Raw genomic sequence first — 14,877 nt, forward strand, 5'->3', positions numbered from 1 at the left:
TAATGAAACCAAGGGGATATTTAATGCTTCCTGAAAACACAGAAATAATCCTGAGGAAGATTAAAGGATTTCATCATATTTTGGAATCAAATGGCTGCTCAAAAAAACTGGGATGATCTCCAAGTTTTGATGTGGGGAAAATTTTGGTTATCACAACATTATCACTGAGGCTGTACACGGCACAAAACATTGATATAAAGCAACATCACTGCTGATTAAACACTATTAGCATATTCAGTTGGAAACACAAATGTAAACACAGATTTCCAATGTTTGCATCATGTACAATTGCAATATTCATCTTTGGGCAGGAATGAATAAATAGAGACTCAGAGAAGAAAAGCTAGTGTGCACACTCAAAGAATGTGTAAATGAATGCTTAAAGAAGCTGAGGAGGTCTTATTTATCTTATTTAAAAAAAAATTGGTTAACTTCTCTTTTTTTTTTTTTCTTTACAGCTTGTAGCTATTATGCATTTGTGATCTTGCCAAGTGGAATGTGGCTGGGAGCATATGTTTAATAAAAGTGTGTGCGGGCGCTCGCGCGCACACGCATTAAAGCAATACCATGGTTTCCTCTGAATCTGACAGATGTAAAGCACTTTGGGAATTGAGGCACTCCTCTATTTTAACTCTCCACATTATGTTCAGGCACTTGGAGTCTGAGTATATTAGAGCAAAGGGAACTAAGTAAACCTTATGCACATCAAGAACAGTAAGAGCTGACAGTCTGGAGCAGTTACTGTTGTTTGTCCAGATTTTGAAAGTGTTTCCCCCCCAGTTTTTTATTTAGTGCATTTTCAAGATGCCAGAAACACAATCTATGTTTCGCATAGTTGGTTTCTTCTGCACTGACTTCCACCAAGCTCACAGTCCATTTACAGCCCACCTCTACAACCATCCAGATCGTACTACCTCTATTTTGTCCTTTTACATCCTTCTTTCTTTCCCTCCCACAAATTCCTAATTTGTTGCTCTAAGCCATACCAAATTCTTCATAGGACTAAGAGTGACTGTAAACAAATTATTCAAATATGCATCCATATTCATGAAGAAACATATTGAGAGAATGTTAAAGTTATGTTTATATTGGGCTGAAGTAGTTCTCTATCCAATGCTCTGTAGGCATCAAAGATGCAGCACTTGAAAGTACAAGTCTGAGATTCAAAAACCTGAATTCATATCCAAATTTTGCAACTACCTAATGATATAATTGTATAATTTCTTCATAGTCATTTAACCTTTCTAAGCTTTTTAATTTGTTAAGATGGTATAGTTGCAATACATAAGTGGTTTTCAATTTTTTTTTTTGTAGTAAGATCCTTCATCTCATGTAAAAACTTTCCTAGTACCAATATTTAAAAGAACCAAGATTGTAAGGACTCAAGTGGAAGCTGGATGGAGTATGGTGCTCCTTCTCTACAACCTTCTCTCTCACCTCCCATTTCACCTTCCTTGTCACCACCACTTCCTGCAGTACTTCTTCCATGAAACTGAGGAACATTATTGAAAACTGGTGAAACACATCATCTCTATGGACTCATTCAGACTGAAATTATTTCATTCTAAGTATACCTAGAACAAGAGTGGTAGTCAAAATGTTTAACATATGCAGTATGGGTATTGACCAGTCGGAATAAACCCTGGCTGAAACCAACCAGTAACCTCTATCTCTGCCTATCAGGTGAAGATCAGGTGAAGACTTTGAGATTCATACTAAGCATATTTAATCACTAATGAATAACTGAAGTTCACTTACAGGGTGAATATCCAGCAATACTACTTAGAGGGGCCATTGGGAGAACACAATGAAATAATAACTATGAAAGTGCATGGTAGGCTATAACACAGATGAAGGAACAGCATATAGACTCTATGCACCAATCAGTGCTCCTGAAACACGTACATCTCCCAAAATCAAATATTAACTTTCAGATCCAACACAGTCTAAGTCTTTATTTTAAAAACAAAATGAAATGAACAAGCAAACAAAAAAAACAGGGCTCCAGAGTGGCTCAGTGAGTTAGACATCTGTCTTTGGCTCAGGTCATGATCGCAGTGTCCTGGGATTGAGTCCTGCATTGGGCTCCCTGCTCAGCAGGGAGTCTGTCTCCTCTTCTCCCTCTGCCCCTTCCCCTGCTCATGCTCTCTCTCTCTCTCTCTCTCTCAAATAAATAAATAAAATCTTTTTAAAAATAAATTAAAAAAAATAATTTCTCTAAATATAAACTTCGTAGACACAGATGACTAAAAGTTTTACCTAATTAGCATCAATATGTACAGCACTTAACTTTTCCATCTGAAGCACCTGTATTCAGTTAGTTACTGGCATTCAAAACTTCCTTAAGGGACTTTGGAGGGCTGGTAATGTTCCATTTCTGGATTTGGGTGCTGGTGTGTTCAGTTTGCATGACTTTACTGAGCTGTATTTTTATGATATGCACACTTCTCTCTATGTACTTATACTTCAACAAAGTTTAAAAAAAAAAAAAAAACTCCCCAGGATAATAAGACAGGCAATTTATTTAGAGCTAATATGTGTGTTGGTTTCTATTGATGAGTAACAAAATTACTATAAATTTAGCAGCTTAAAACAACACACATTTACTACCACACAGCTTTCATGTGCCAGGAGTCCAGCATCACTGGGTCCTTTCATCAGGGTCTCACAAGGTTGCAATCAAGGTATGGGCTGGGCCACATCTTCATCTGGAGGCTTGAGTGAGGAAGAATTTACTTTGAGGCTCTCTCAGGTTGTTGGCAAAATTCATTTTCTGGTGCTTGTAGGACTGAAGGTCCATTTCTTATTGGTTATTGGCTGAGAGTCCCCCTCTAGTTCCAGAAGCCACTTGCAGTTCCCTGCCATGTGACCTTCTCCATAGGCAATCCACAACATGGCAGTTGTTTCCTCAAAGCCAACAGACTGCTGAAATAGACTTATATATAATGAAATATGATCATGGGAAGTATCAACTCTATCACTTCTGTCCATATTCTATTGGTTTGAAGCAGGTCACAGGTGCCACCTACACCCAAGAGGAGGGCCTCTCTGGGGGCTTGCATCAGGGTATGTCCAACCCAATATCTAAAAGTGCTTACTTACTACTTATGCTTACTTTTACCCAGAACAAAAGTATAGTTGTCTTGAAAGGAACCTCAAGTCTCCAAAGCACAGGCAAAGTTTTGAGCAGTTTATGTCATCTGTATTTTGGAACTGCCTAGAACTTTATATGATAGCCTTATCAGCTTCATAATCAAGAATTCAGTTTCATTGAGGATCACTCTCTTGCCTACATGATACATAGTGTGATAAGAAAGAGTCAGATATTGGATATAAAGTCTTGATCTGAGAATTATTGTCCAAGATGGAGATATGGATTTAGGAGTAACTGAGAAAAAAGAGAAGTGTGACATCTAAGGGTCCTTAAGCCATACTGGAGTTACATTTTCCCAATTAGAGGACCAAAAGATCCTGGGAGGTGGTGAACTAGAAGAAATGTGAGACCTAGATAATATTAATTGATTGTACTCCAAAATAATATTTTATAATATTCTTTGGACCCCACTTTACAGCTGTAACTCACTGGGAGATAATTGGGGGATACTATTCAAAACCCTATACCTTGTCAACCAAACTATCAGCTGGCTTGGTTGATGTATTCTGTACCCACGATGAACAAGGATTGGGGTAAACCAAAGCAGGACTTTGAAGGGTCACATTTCTTCATAGACCTATACTGAATATTTCAATTGTTGACTACTTGTGAGTTTGTTCGTCCCTTTACAAATGATAGTGATTTACCATCTTGCCCCAGATTATTTCCTTAACCTTGAGATTTGAGGCTAAATTGTAAGCAAAAGCCATAGCATGAAAGAGCGGATGGTTGAGTTTGATGGTTAATTTCATGTGTTAATTTGACTGGGCCACAAGATGCCTAGATATTTGGTTAAATATTATTTCTGAGTGTGTCTATGAGGTTGTTTCTGGATGAAATTAACATTTGAATCTGTACACTGAGTAAAGCAGATCACCCTCCCCAATGTGGGCAGGCCTCATCCAATCTGTTGAAGGCCTAAATAGAATAAAAGATAATTCTCCTGAGTCTAGACTTCTCAGCCTGCATAATCATGTAAGCCAATTCCTTGTAATAAATCTCTATCTCCATTTATCCATATATTCATACACATATATATAGAACCCTGACTAAATACACTAAGGTTATTTACAATTAAATTCTGGATTTTACAGCTAAGCTGATATCAGAAATTATAAAAAGGAAGTTTTGCTCTTCCACTCATGGATTTCATATATCAGGATGCTGTTTTGACATAATTTATATGAAAATGCTTAATAAACTAAATGTCCTTTGTATACACCATTATTTTTCCTGTCACCTTAATAGGGATTTCTTTCTTTAAAAATTACCATTCTAATAAAGAATAAAGAAATCTTTCAAAAGAAGAAAACAGCAACTAAAAATTAAAAGTAAGTAGCTTTTCTAATATATATAATGATAAATCAGCTACATAAAAACCTACTACAAGGGGATCCTTGGGTGGCTCAGAGGTTTACCGTCTGCCTTCGGCCCAGGGCGTGATCCTGGAGTCCTGGGATTGAGTCCCGCATCAGGCTCCCTGCGTGGAGCCTGCTTCTCCCTCTGCCTGTGTCTCTGCCTCTCTCTCTCTCTCTCTCTCTCTCTCTCTGTGTGTGTGTGTGTGTGTGTGTGTGTGTATCTCTCATGAATAAATAAATAAGATCTTTAAAAAGAAAAAGCTACTAAAATTAGTGTGACTATCTATACTGACCAATTACCTAAAGAATGATGTAATCTCCACTTTATGTCAGACATATAAACAAGACTTAAGTTGTAGGAAATGGAAAAGATGCCAAAAGCTAAAATACATAGTGTTCCCAGCTCACTGTTCCGTTGCATCTTCCCAGGAAATGATAAAATTTTGGGTGCCAAGTTTAGTTCATTCATGGCCAAGAAAATCATGAACAAAGACCATGAAATCTCAGGATACCAATGATACTTCCGATACTCTTAAAGATATGTTTACAATTCTTTGATACTCTTCCCTTATTTTATTTTATTTTTTTATACTCTTCCCTTTAAGAAGGGTAGCCCAATTTCCCTCTCCTTGAATGGGAGCTAGACTTAGGAACTTGCTTCTAGCAAACATAGTAGAAGTAATGGTGTATCACTTCCGAGATCAGTTATTAAAAGCCTGCAGCTTCCATCCTGGGTCTCTTTCTCTCTCTCTCTCATCACTCAGCTGCCATGTTGTTGAAGCAAAACGAAGAGAAAGAGGCCAAAATAGTGAAGGACTGAAGTCTTCTGACAACAACCCAGTGAATGAGCTTGGGAGTGGATTCATCAGCCCCTTCAGAAGACTGAACCCCACTAACATCTTGACTGAAACCTCAAGAGAGATGCAGAATTAGAATTTTCTAGCTCTACCACTCTCTGATCCCTGGCCTTCCAAAATTATGCGACATCATAAATGTTTTTTGTTTTAAGCTACTAAGTTTGAAAGTAATTTACATGTGGCAATAGATAACTGGAACATTTGTATAATTTTGCTCCTAGTTTGGATAAAATGTTTCAGGTTTAATAAGTTTCCCATCACATTTAAAATACCTTTTACCACAAGTATCAAAATATTTAAAAATGAAGTTGTATTTTAGATTCTCACCTACTTTCAATTTCTTTTAATGAGCTACATCATACTAAGTGCTAGTTGAAATAGGCTTAGGACTCTAGATAATATGCAATAAAACAATGGCTAATGTACTGAGATCTTTGGTGCTCAATTTCTTGTTAAGCATTCTTTGTATTATTTTGTTTAATTCTCTCAACAATGTAATGAGGTAGGTATCAGTACGTGCTTTATTTTTACATTTGAGAAAACTGAGGCTCAGAGAGGGTGTATAGAAATTCCAACAATGCATAATTAGTAAGAGAAATAGCCAGATATGAAACCAAAGTCTAATGTCAATTCACTTTCTCCCACCTAGAAAGGTTTGTTCTTTTCTTTCTTTTCTTTTTTCTTTTCTTTTTTCTTTTCTTTTTTCTTTTCTTTTTTCTTTTCTTCTTTCTTTCTTTTCTTTCTTCTTTCTTTCTTTCTTTCTTCTTTCTTTCTTTCTTTCTTTCTTTCTTTCTTTCTTTCTTTCTTTCTTTCTTTCTTTCTTTCTCCTTCCTTCCTTCCTTCCTTCCTTCCTTCCTTCCTTCCTTCCTTCCTTCCTTCCTTTCTTCCTTCCTTCCTTCCTTCTAGAGAGAGAGAGAGCATGCTTGCAAGTAGGGTATGGAGAAGCAGAGAAAGAGAATCCCAAGCAGACTCCATGCACAGCACAGAGCCCAATGTGGGGCTCAATCTCACGACCTTGAGATCACGACCTGAGCCCAAAATCAAGAGTCAGATGCTAAAACAACCGAGCCACCTAGGCACCCCAGGTTATTCCTTTAAGAATTATCTCCTGCTATCAGATACCTGATAAAAGGTTTTGCCCCTTCACACCATTGGTCTAAGAGTATCTCCAGGACTCACTTCTGGAGCTGCGTTATTTTCTGTTTGCTGCAAATCTTTTGATTTAGAATGAATTCTTGCTTTTTAGACTTGATATCTTGTCGTAGATAGCATCTTAAGCCAGTCTCTTCCCAGAATGAAGACTAATTTCCCATGGTTTCATGCCTCCAAGCAGAAGAAACCACTTCTCCCAATTCTGCAGCCAACTCAGAGTCCTTGGCTCCCTGTTTGCCTGGCAAGAAAATTTAGGTCTATATGAAAGTAGTAGACTTACTCCAAAAGTTACAGGGAATCAGGGTATAAATAGTCAGGAACAGACTACTTTAAACATTCAAAGCTAGCCACTTAGTGATTTCATCTATAGCCACAGGAAAGTATATCAGATCCACCAAGTTTCCTAAATTCTGAAGTTAATCGAACTTGATTTGTCATATTATTTTTATGCTGTTACCAATGATTTCACATTACAATGGTTTAAAATGGAGAGAATAGGCAAATATCTATAAGAAAAGTTTATGTATTAAGCTAAATCATTTAGCTGGGTGTGAAATTGAGCATTTCTGAATTCTCTCATTTAGTATCTCTTTCAAGCATTTTTTTTTTATTAAAAAGAATACAGGGAGTATACAAGACAAGCCTGGAGTATTTTGTAGTTTTTAGTGCCAGAAAATAAGGTAGTGCTTTAAAAAGATAATGGGGTATGTCAAAGGGACATAAAAGCCAACTGAAAAATTCCCAATGGCCAAAGTTGAAGCAATTTGAGCAAAAAGATAAATTAAGTAGTAATGGATGATAATCCAAAGTATAAAATAAATATCCATGAGTCACACTGACATAAATAAATGATTAATTCAAAAAAAATAAATAAATGAGAGAGAACAGAATTCCAAATAATTTATGCAGAAATTCCTTAAGGAGATGGAACATAAATCCTTATTCTTTTGGAATGAACTAAGTATACTGACTTCCTTCCAAAAAGTACAGTATAGGACGATGAGGGAGAGTTATTTTTTAACAGAGAAACCTGACAAACATAGGAATCTCAGTTAGTGATAAAACGGTGCTTTACTTTTATGATCTTCATCCAAAACATTCAAAAGTCCAATCTAATCATGAGAAAAACACCAGACAGATCTGGGACATTCCAGAAGATACCTGACAAGGTATTGAGGGACATTCCAGAAAATACCTGGCAAGTATTCCTCAAAACTTGTCAAGATCATTAAAACAAGAAAAGTCTAAGAAACTGTCACAGTCAAGAGGAGATTCTGGGGGCATGATGACAAAGTGCAATGTGGTACCCTGGATAGAGTGCTGAAACAGAAAAGGTACAATAGGTTAAAAACTGAGGAAATCTGAATAAAGCATGGACTTCAGTTAATAATAATGTATAATATGGGAAACTGGGTGTGGAGAAAATGGAACTATCTGTACTAGTGTTACCCTTTCTCTATAAACATAAAACTGTTCTAAAATAAGAAGTTTATCTAAAATAGGGGCGCCTGGGTAGCTTAGATGGTTAAGTGTCTGACTCTTGGTTTCAGTTCAGGTCATGATCTCAGGGTTGTGAAATGGAGCTCTGTGTCATCAGGTTTTGTGCTGGGTGTGGAGCCTGCTTGGGATTCTTTCTCTCTCATTTTCCCCTGCCACCTCCCTCATCTCTCTCTCTCTTAAAGACTAAAATAATAATAATAATAACAATAATAATTAATATTATTATTATAATATAATAATATAATATAATAATATAATTATTAAATATTATAATAATATTTAATAAATTAAATAAAATTTAAAAAGAAAACACACAAATGGAACATTTATTTAACTTACATGACTTCAAATGTACATGTTCAGCAAAGATAAAGAGAGAAGAGTGCGGTAAAAAAAGGAAATATAGTAGTTCAGTATTTTGAAGTGTTAACTTGCACATTCCTCCTGGAGCCTCTTCCCTTCTCCCCCATTCTGCTTCCCAGCTTGGACAGCTAGTCTTGAGTGACTCACAGCATAATCAGAAACATCCAACTATTAAACACCATTGCTACTCTGAGACAAAAAGATTCAGATGCCCCCTTCCAGATTAAATCTTTCCTTGTGTGAGGAAAGAAAGATAGTTGGCCGCAGGAGGGAAACACCAGTTACTCTAAGAAAAGGAAAGTGAAAAATCAAGCAATTGCTGGAGCAAGGACCTCTGTTCACACTTAGCAATGGTGGCTGTGTGGAAGCTGAGTCAGTTCTCCTCATTGCCACCACAAAGGACTTCAATCACAAGGAGATCTTTCTTCTATCAGACAACCAATGTGGAAGAATGCCAATTTTCCAATTGGCATACTAGCCAATTCCTCTCCCATGAGGGCAATGCCTCACCTCATAATATTCATAATTTTCTTCTCAAAACAGAAAATAGGGGACTTAGTCACCTTGAAGGCCTAAGATAACATGAAGAGAAGGCCTTAACTTTGATTGAGGTATGACTAAACAAAAACGGTTTGCTACTAGCCTCTGTTTTAGAACAGGAAGGATACATACTATATCTGACACCAAAACAATCATAGTTATAATGTTGATTATTAACCCCTCAAAAAGACTACCAGAAAACAAAGATGATCAAAGCTAAGTTTATTAGGCTTTCTTCTGTAAGGCAAATCATACCTTTATAGACTCTTAGCAATGTATTGTAAAGGGGAAGTCACAGGAAGATATTTATAGGGATTTAGAGCCTGAACTGGTGATTTTAAGGTAAGGGAAGAAACTTGTTGGTAGTAGAGAGACATAATGACATTTATTACATAACAGTTTCAGATGGATGGACACACAGAGGTGCAGGTCTTAACAAAAGTCATGATAAACTGGCAGGGTTTGTTTGTTTGTTTGTTTGTTTGTTTGTTTTTTAAGATTTTATTTATTTGAGAGCAAGAGAGAAATGAGTGAGCACAAGCAGAGAGAGAGAGAGAGAGAGAGAGAGAGAGAGAAGCAGGCTCCCCACTGAGCAGGGAGCCTGACACGGGGCTCCATCCCAGGTCCCCAGGATCATGACCTGAACCAAAGGCAGACGCTTAACTAACTGAACCACCCAGGCACCCTAAACTGCTAGTTTTAATAAGTAAGCTATTGCAGTTGACTCAGTGTTAATTTTCAGAAGCAAGTATTTCCTGAATCAAATAGTTAAATTACTTTTACTTGTTCTCAGTTTTATGTATGATAGGAACAGAAAAATATTCCCAGTCCTATTATGGTTTAGTCAGGAAGTATCCTCAGTCATAGTCTGAGTTAACACAGAAACAGGACATTAATTGGTTTCAATTCTCATGCCCCAGATCTTATGAAGTGATCTCAATGATCCCTAACTCCTGACATTCGTGCCTTTACGATCCCTTCTCCCTGAGTGTGGGTATGATCTATGCCTTTCCCCTAATCAAATGAATATGCAAAGGCAATGGGACATATGTGATTATGTTACATAAGATTATAACATCCCTATTACTAGATTTTCTTCCTTACTGGCTTTTTAGGAAGCAGGCCACCATGTTAAGAAGCCCACCTGGCAAGAACCTGAGACAATGGCCTCCAGATGACAGGCAGCAAAAATTGAGAATCTCAGTCCCACCAGGAATTGAATTCTGTCAACAACCATGTGTGCTTAGATATGGATCCTTCTACAGTCAAGTCTCAAATGAGACTGCAGCCTTGGCCGAAACGTTAAAATGTTGTGAGATCCTGAAGTACTAAGGGCCCAACTAAGGCATTCCTACATTCCTTACCCACAGAAATTGAGGTAATAAATGTGTTGGTTTAAGCCTCTAAGGTAATAATGTTGGTGATAATATTGTCACACAGCAATAGAGAACTTTAGATCATTCTTCCTCCTAAAGTGAAGGGTAGACCATTATCATCTAAACACAGGATTAGTCTAGCTCTGCACTGTTGGATGATGTGTTTGGGTTGTGTAGAACTTCCAATGGTAGTCATTCCAACACTAATAAGTGTCAGATTTTCTTATTACTTTCCTGGAAAATTTATTACTTAGGTCATTTGCTGGGATGTCGACTTCTCCACAGAATTCAAGGCTCTGAAAACCATACATTCATGTATTGAAAACAGACAAATATTAGCTGAAGGACAATAATCAAAAGTTGTAGTTCATTCATAATACAAGAGTCAAGATTGCCCCAAAAACCAAGAGAAAGATCCTATCCCCAAACCAAAGAGTCTGCAAAACTAGGTATGGGGGTAAAAGCCAAATTACTGAATTTCATCATTTCTTTGTTTCCTGGATATTTTCAGAAATATAAAAGATCCTGGAGAGGTCTGTAGAGATGTAAGTACAACATTTTTCTCCTAAGACAGCACACATTCTACCTCCAGAGGCCAGTATCCTAAACATTTTGTACCATCACCTGTCTAATTGGACAGGTTCCATAGACTCAGTAACATTGTCTAGGTCTCCTGCTACACTTTGAGCCATTGCATGTAGAATTATGTACATCTTTGGGGGCTTTGGTAAAATATAAATTGAAGAAGCTTGGAGACAGAAGAAAACCGTCCAAAATTCTCCTTCAATGATTAACAGTTTGAATACAAATTAGGATCCTGTTTTTCTTATCCTTAAGTTTAACTATCTAAATAACTCTCATTTTTCTAGGAAGAGAGACTGATGGACCAGAATAATGGATCCTGGGTAATGTCAGGAAATATTCCAAAGGTTGTCATCAAATGCCCAAGATGAGAGATTTGTACAAAATTTGTAGTTATAATCAATAAACTTTTATAATACAAGTCCAATCCCAGTCATTAGGAATCAACCACTAGTCTATTTTTTTGCTACAATGCCTTCTGATGTTGTCATATAGTATGGCAATGTTTTAGTATCATTCACTCATCAAGAATGATCCTGTGCCAGGTGATGAAACCTGTTGTACAGAGATCATCAGGTAACTCTAAAACAAAAAGGCGTAGAGTTGTCCTAAGTGGCACACCTTTCTTATAAAGTCTGAAAAGGTGAAACAGCCTCTGGAATTATATACCATCTGTTCTCTAGCTCTTTCCAAGCTCTAATTCTATGAAAAGTCTACAGCAAAGTCTGGCTTCTATGAAAGGTACCCAAGTGTAGTTTCTCTGGAGAAAGGAACCTGCCTTTTTAGATATAATGGGATGTAGGGTTTTCGATTTCTTGTTGTCTGGATTGTTGTAAATATTTTTGCCAAATAAAAAGTTGCTTAGTGCATTGACTTCCCTTAACTCAGGAAACTAACTGGAACTGCTATCTAAGGAAGATGGGTAGAATGCAAAGGAAAATGAATACAAATAAAGGCTCCGGGGATTATGTACTCTGGGCATCAGTTTCAAAGTCTGGGGTGAAATCTTGGGGTTTCCATGGTTATTTTCTATCACAGGCTTTTTGTAGGCCAAGATCATAGTTTCTTAAGTTATATAAGTCTCCAAAAATCTTAGGCTGATGATCTATTTGTTTCTGATCAATTCCTAGTGCCCATAACCACCCCCAAAGTCATAAATCCAAGCCTCCTATAATTTGTTGCTTCTCAGGGCTATTTCTCTTACTCTAGCAATTTAATGGACTCTACCTTGAGGCCATCTGAAACAATACCTTTAAAGGGAAGGTAATATACTTAATGTGATCTTTGCTGCCGGGATGAATCATTTGTTTAACTGGGAACTCTTAATGGGTTTTTGCCATTCAGAGCCTTTTTGTAGTCTTCATTTCCTAAAGTTTAGTATCTAGAAACAGTTGATTCTTCTGAGAGGCTGCAAGTTTCTGAACCTTGTCCAATGTCTTTAATTCTGCACACAACTCATTTCTTTCTTTCAAATATCTTGCTAAATGCAAGATAACAATCAACAATTAACAATCAACACACACTCTCAGCTCTTCCCAGCTATTTCCACTAGAGTTATGGACTCAGTAGGAACCAGGTCTGTCTGCCTTCCATTTAACCATGAACGAGAGTTTTACAAAATCTATTTCCTTACCATTCACTATCTAACCCCCAATTCAATATTGCTTATTTTAAGCTTTTGATTAGGGATCCCTGGGTGGCGCAGCAGTTTGGCACCTGCCTTTGGCCCAGGGCACGATCCTGCAGACCCGGGATCGAATCCCACATTGGGTTCCCGGTGCATGGAGCCTGATTCTCCCTCTGCCTGTGTCTCTGCCTCTCTCTCTCTCTGTGACTATCATAAATAAATAAAAAATTTTAAAAAAAATTTAAGCTTTTGATTATGGTGTAGCCCCATTTCAATTCTATATTCATTAACATATTGGTAAAAGCTATAGCAAATAATTACCCCAGTTTTGTTACTCGTACATGATAGATATTTGGGGCTTTTTGTTTTTGTGTGTGTGAGGGGGTGGTTTTGGGGGAGGATGTTGGAGTTTTTTTTGTGTTTTTTGTGGGGTTTTTTTGTACTCATGTAATGGCAGTTGGCGCATAAACAGGTGAAGAGGACATTCCTATACTATGGGAGGCAGAATGATGGCCTCCCAAACATGTCCACATTCTAATCCCCAAAAATCTACGAATATGTTACCCTACATGGCAAAAGAGACTTTGGTAGATAAAGCCAATTTAAAAATCTTGAAATAGAGAGGGTATCCTGGACATCCAGGCAGGCCCAGCATTATCACAAGGATCTTTATAAGAAGGATGCAGGAAGGTCAGATTAAGAAAAAGAGATGTGACAGAGGTCAGAAAGATGCAAGCGAAGGGATCTGAGCCAAGGAATTCAAGTCATCTCTAGAAGCTGAAAAAGCAAAGAAACATTGTCCCCTAGAACCTATTTTAAAAAGATGTATTTATTTTTTTTATTTCAGAGAAAGAAAGAGAGAGTGCATGAGCTCAAGCAGAGGAGGGGGGTTAGGAAGGGGCAGAAGAGAGGGAAAGAGAGAGAACCTCAAGCAGACTCCCCACTGAGTGTGGAGCCTAATGCAGGGGGCTTGATCTCTTGACCCTGAGATCATGACATGAGCCAAATCAAGAGTCAGATGCTCAACCAACTGAGCCACTCAGGTGTCCCTCTCCTAGAGCTTTTAAAAGGAGCTGACCTCTGCTGACTCATTTTAGACTTCAGACCTTTAGAATTATAATAAATCTGTAATGATTGAAGCCACTAAGTTAGAAGTAATTTGTTAAAGCAGCAATGTGAAGCTAATAAATACATCTGCAGAATCAACTAGGCATCCAAATGGAAACACTGCCATCTTCAAAATGTAAATTCGAAAGTTTGCCTGAAGTTTATCTCCATTGTATGCAGCTGAAAAAAAAATGAAGTAAAAAGCATCTCCCATGCAGAGATGTATGGACTGGGTCCCTAGATATACCTAGATATAACAGGTGCTAGAAAACATAGGTCTGACTGGAAGCTGCTTCCAATAATAACTTCACATACCATGAATGCAAAAGCATGAATGTTGGTGGCAAGAAAGTCATTCTGCCATAAACAAAACAGGGCATAAACCATAAAACAGAAACATAAACATAAACCAAAAACAGGGCAGTCAAGTGAAACTGTTTGTACTAGTTGGTGAGTTTGCATACTCTTTTCTCAATTAACTACCAGAACACTGGCAGCAGGCTTATTCATCTCAAATATTCAGGGATTAGAAGAGACTCTAGTAGTATTGTAAATAAAAAAAGAGAGTCAAAGGTGGGCAGGGGTGGGGGTAACTGGGTGATGGGCACTGAGGGGGGCACTTGATGGGATGAGCACTGGGAGTTATTCTATAAGTTGGCAAATTGAATACCAATAAAAAATAAATTTTTAAAAAAAGAGAGAGAGAGTCAAAAATTACCAGATAGTTTAGGAAAGCATCCAATAGGAAAGAAAAGGAAAAAAAAAAAAAAAAAAACACCACTTCCCCCTGGAAAAAAAAAAAAAAAAGAAAGGGGGAATTTAAAGAAACAATGGCAATGCTTTAAAAAAAATGGGAATGCTTTAGTAGGTGGCAAAAAGAAAAGAAGTTAAAACTAAAATTAGTATCTTCTGAAAAAATAAGAAAATATACTGAATTCACAAGCTCAGAAGGAAAATATGTCTTAAAAAATAAAGACCATGAAAAGAAAGACCTCTTAGGAATTCAAAATGTGACCAAAAATTTTGAAAGAATTAATTTTTAAGACTAAAAGTTTAAATTATGGCTATATCATAAGAAACAAACACCAGAGTGGACATATTAGAGAGAAAAGATGAGAGCCTTATAAGTTTGTGGCAAAGATAGTTACACTCATTAAATATTCCACTACATTTCCCAGAATCCTTGGGACTAGGCAGGGTCATGCAACTAGTTAAGGTCAATGAAATATGAGCAGAAGTGATTTGTGTTACTTCTAGGCTG

The sequence above is a fragment of the Canis lupus genome, chromosome 6 (genome assembly GCF_011100685.1).
Source record: "Canis lupus familiaris isolate Mischka breed German Shepherd chromosome 6, alternate assembly UU_Cfam_GSD_1.0, whole genome shotgun sequence".
Taxonomy (NCBI): Eukaryota; Metazoa; Chordata; class Mammalia; order Carnivora; family Canidae; genus Canis; species Canis lupus.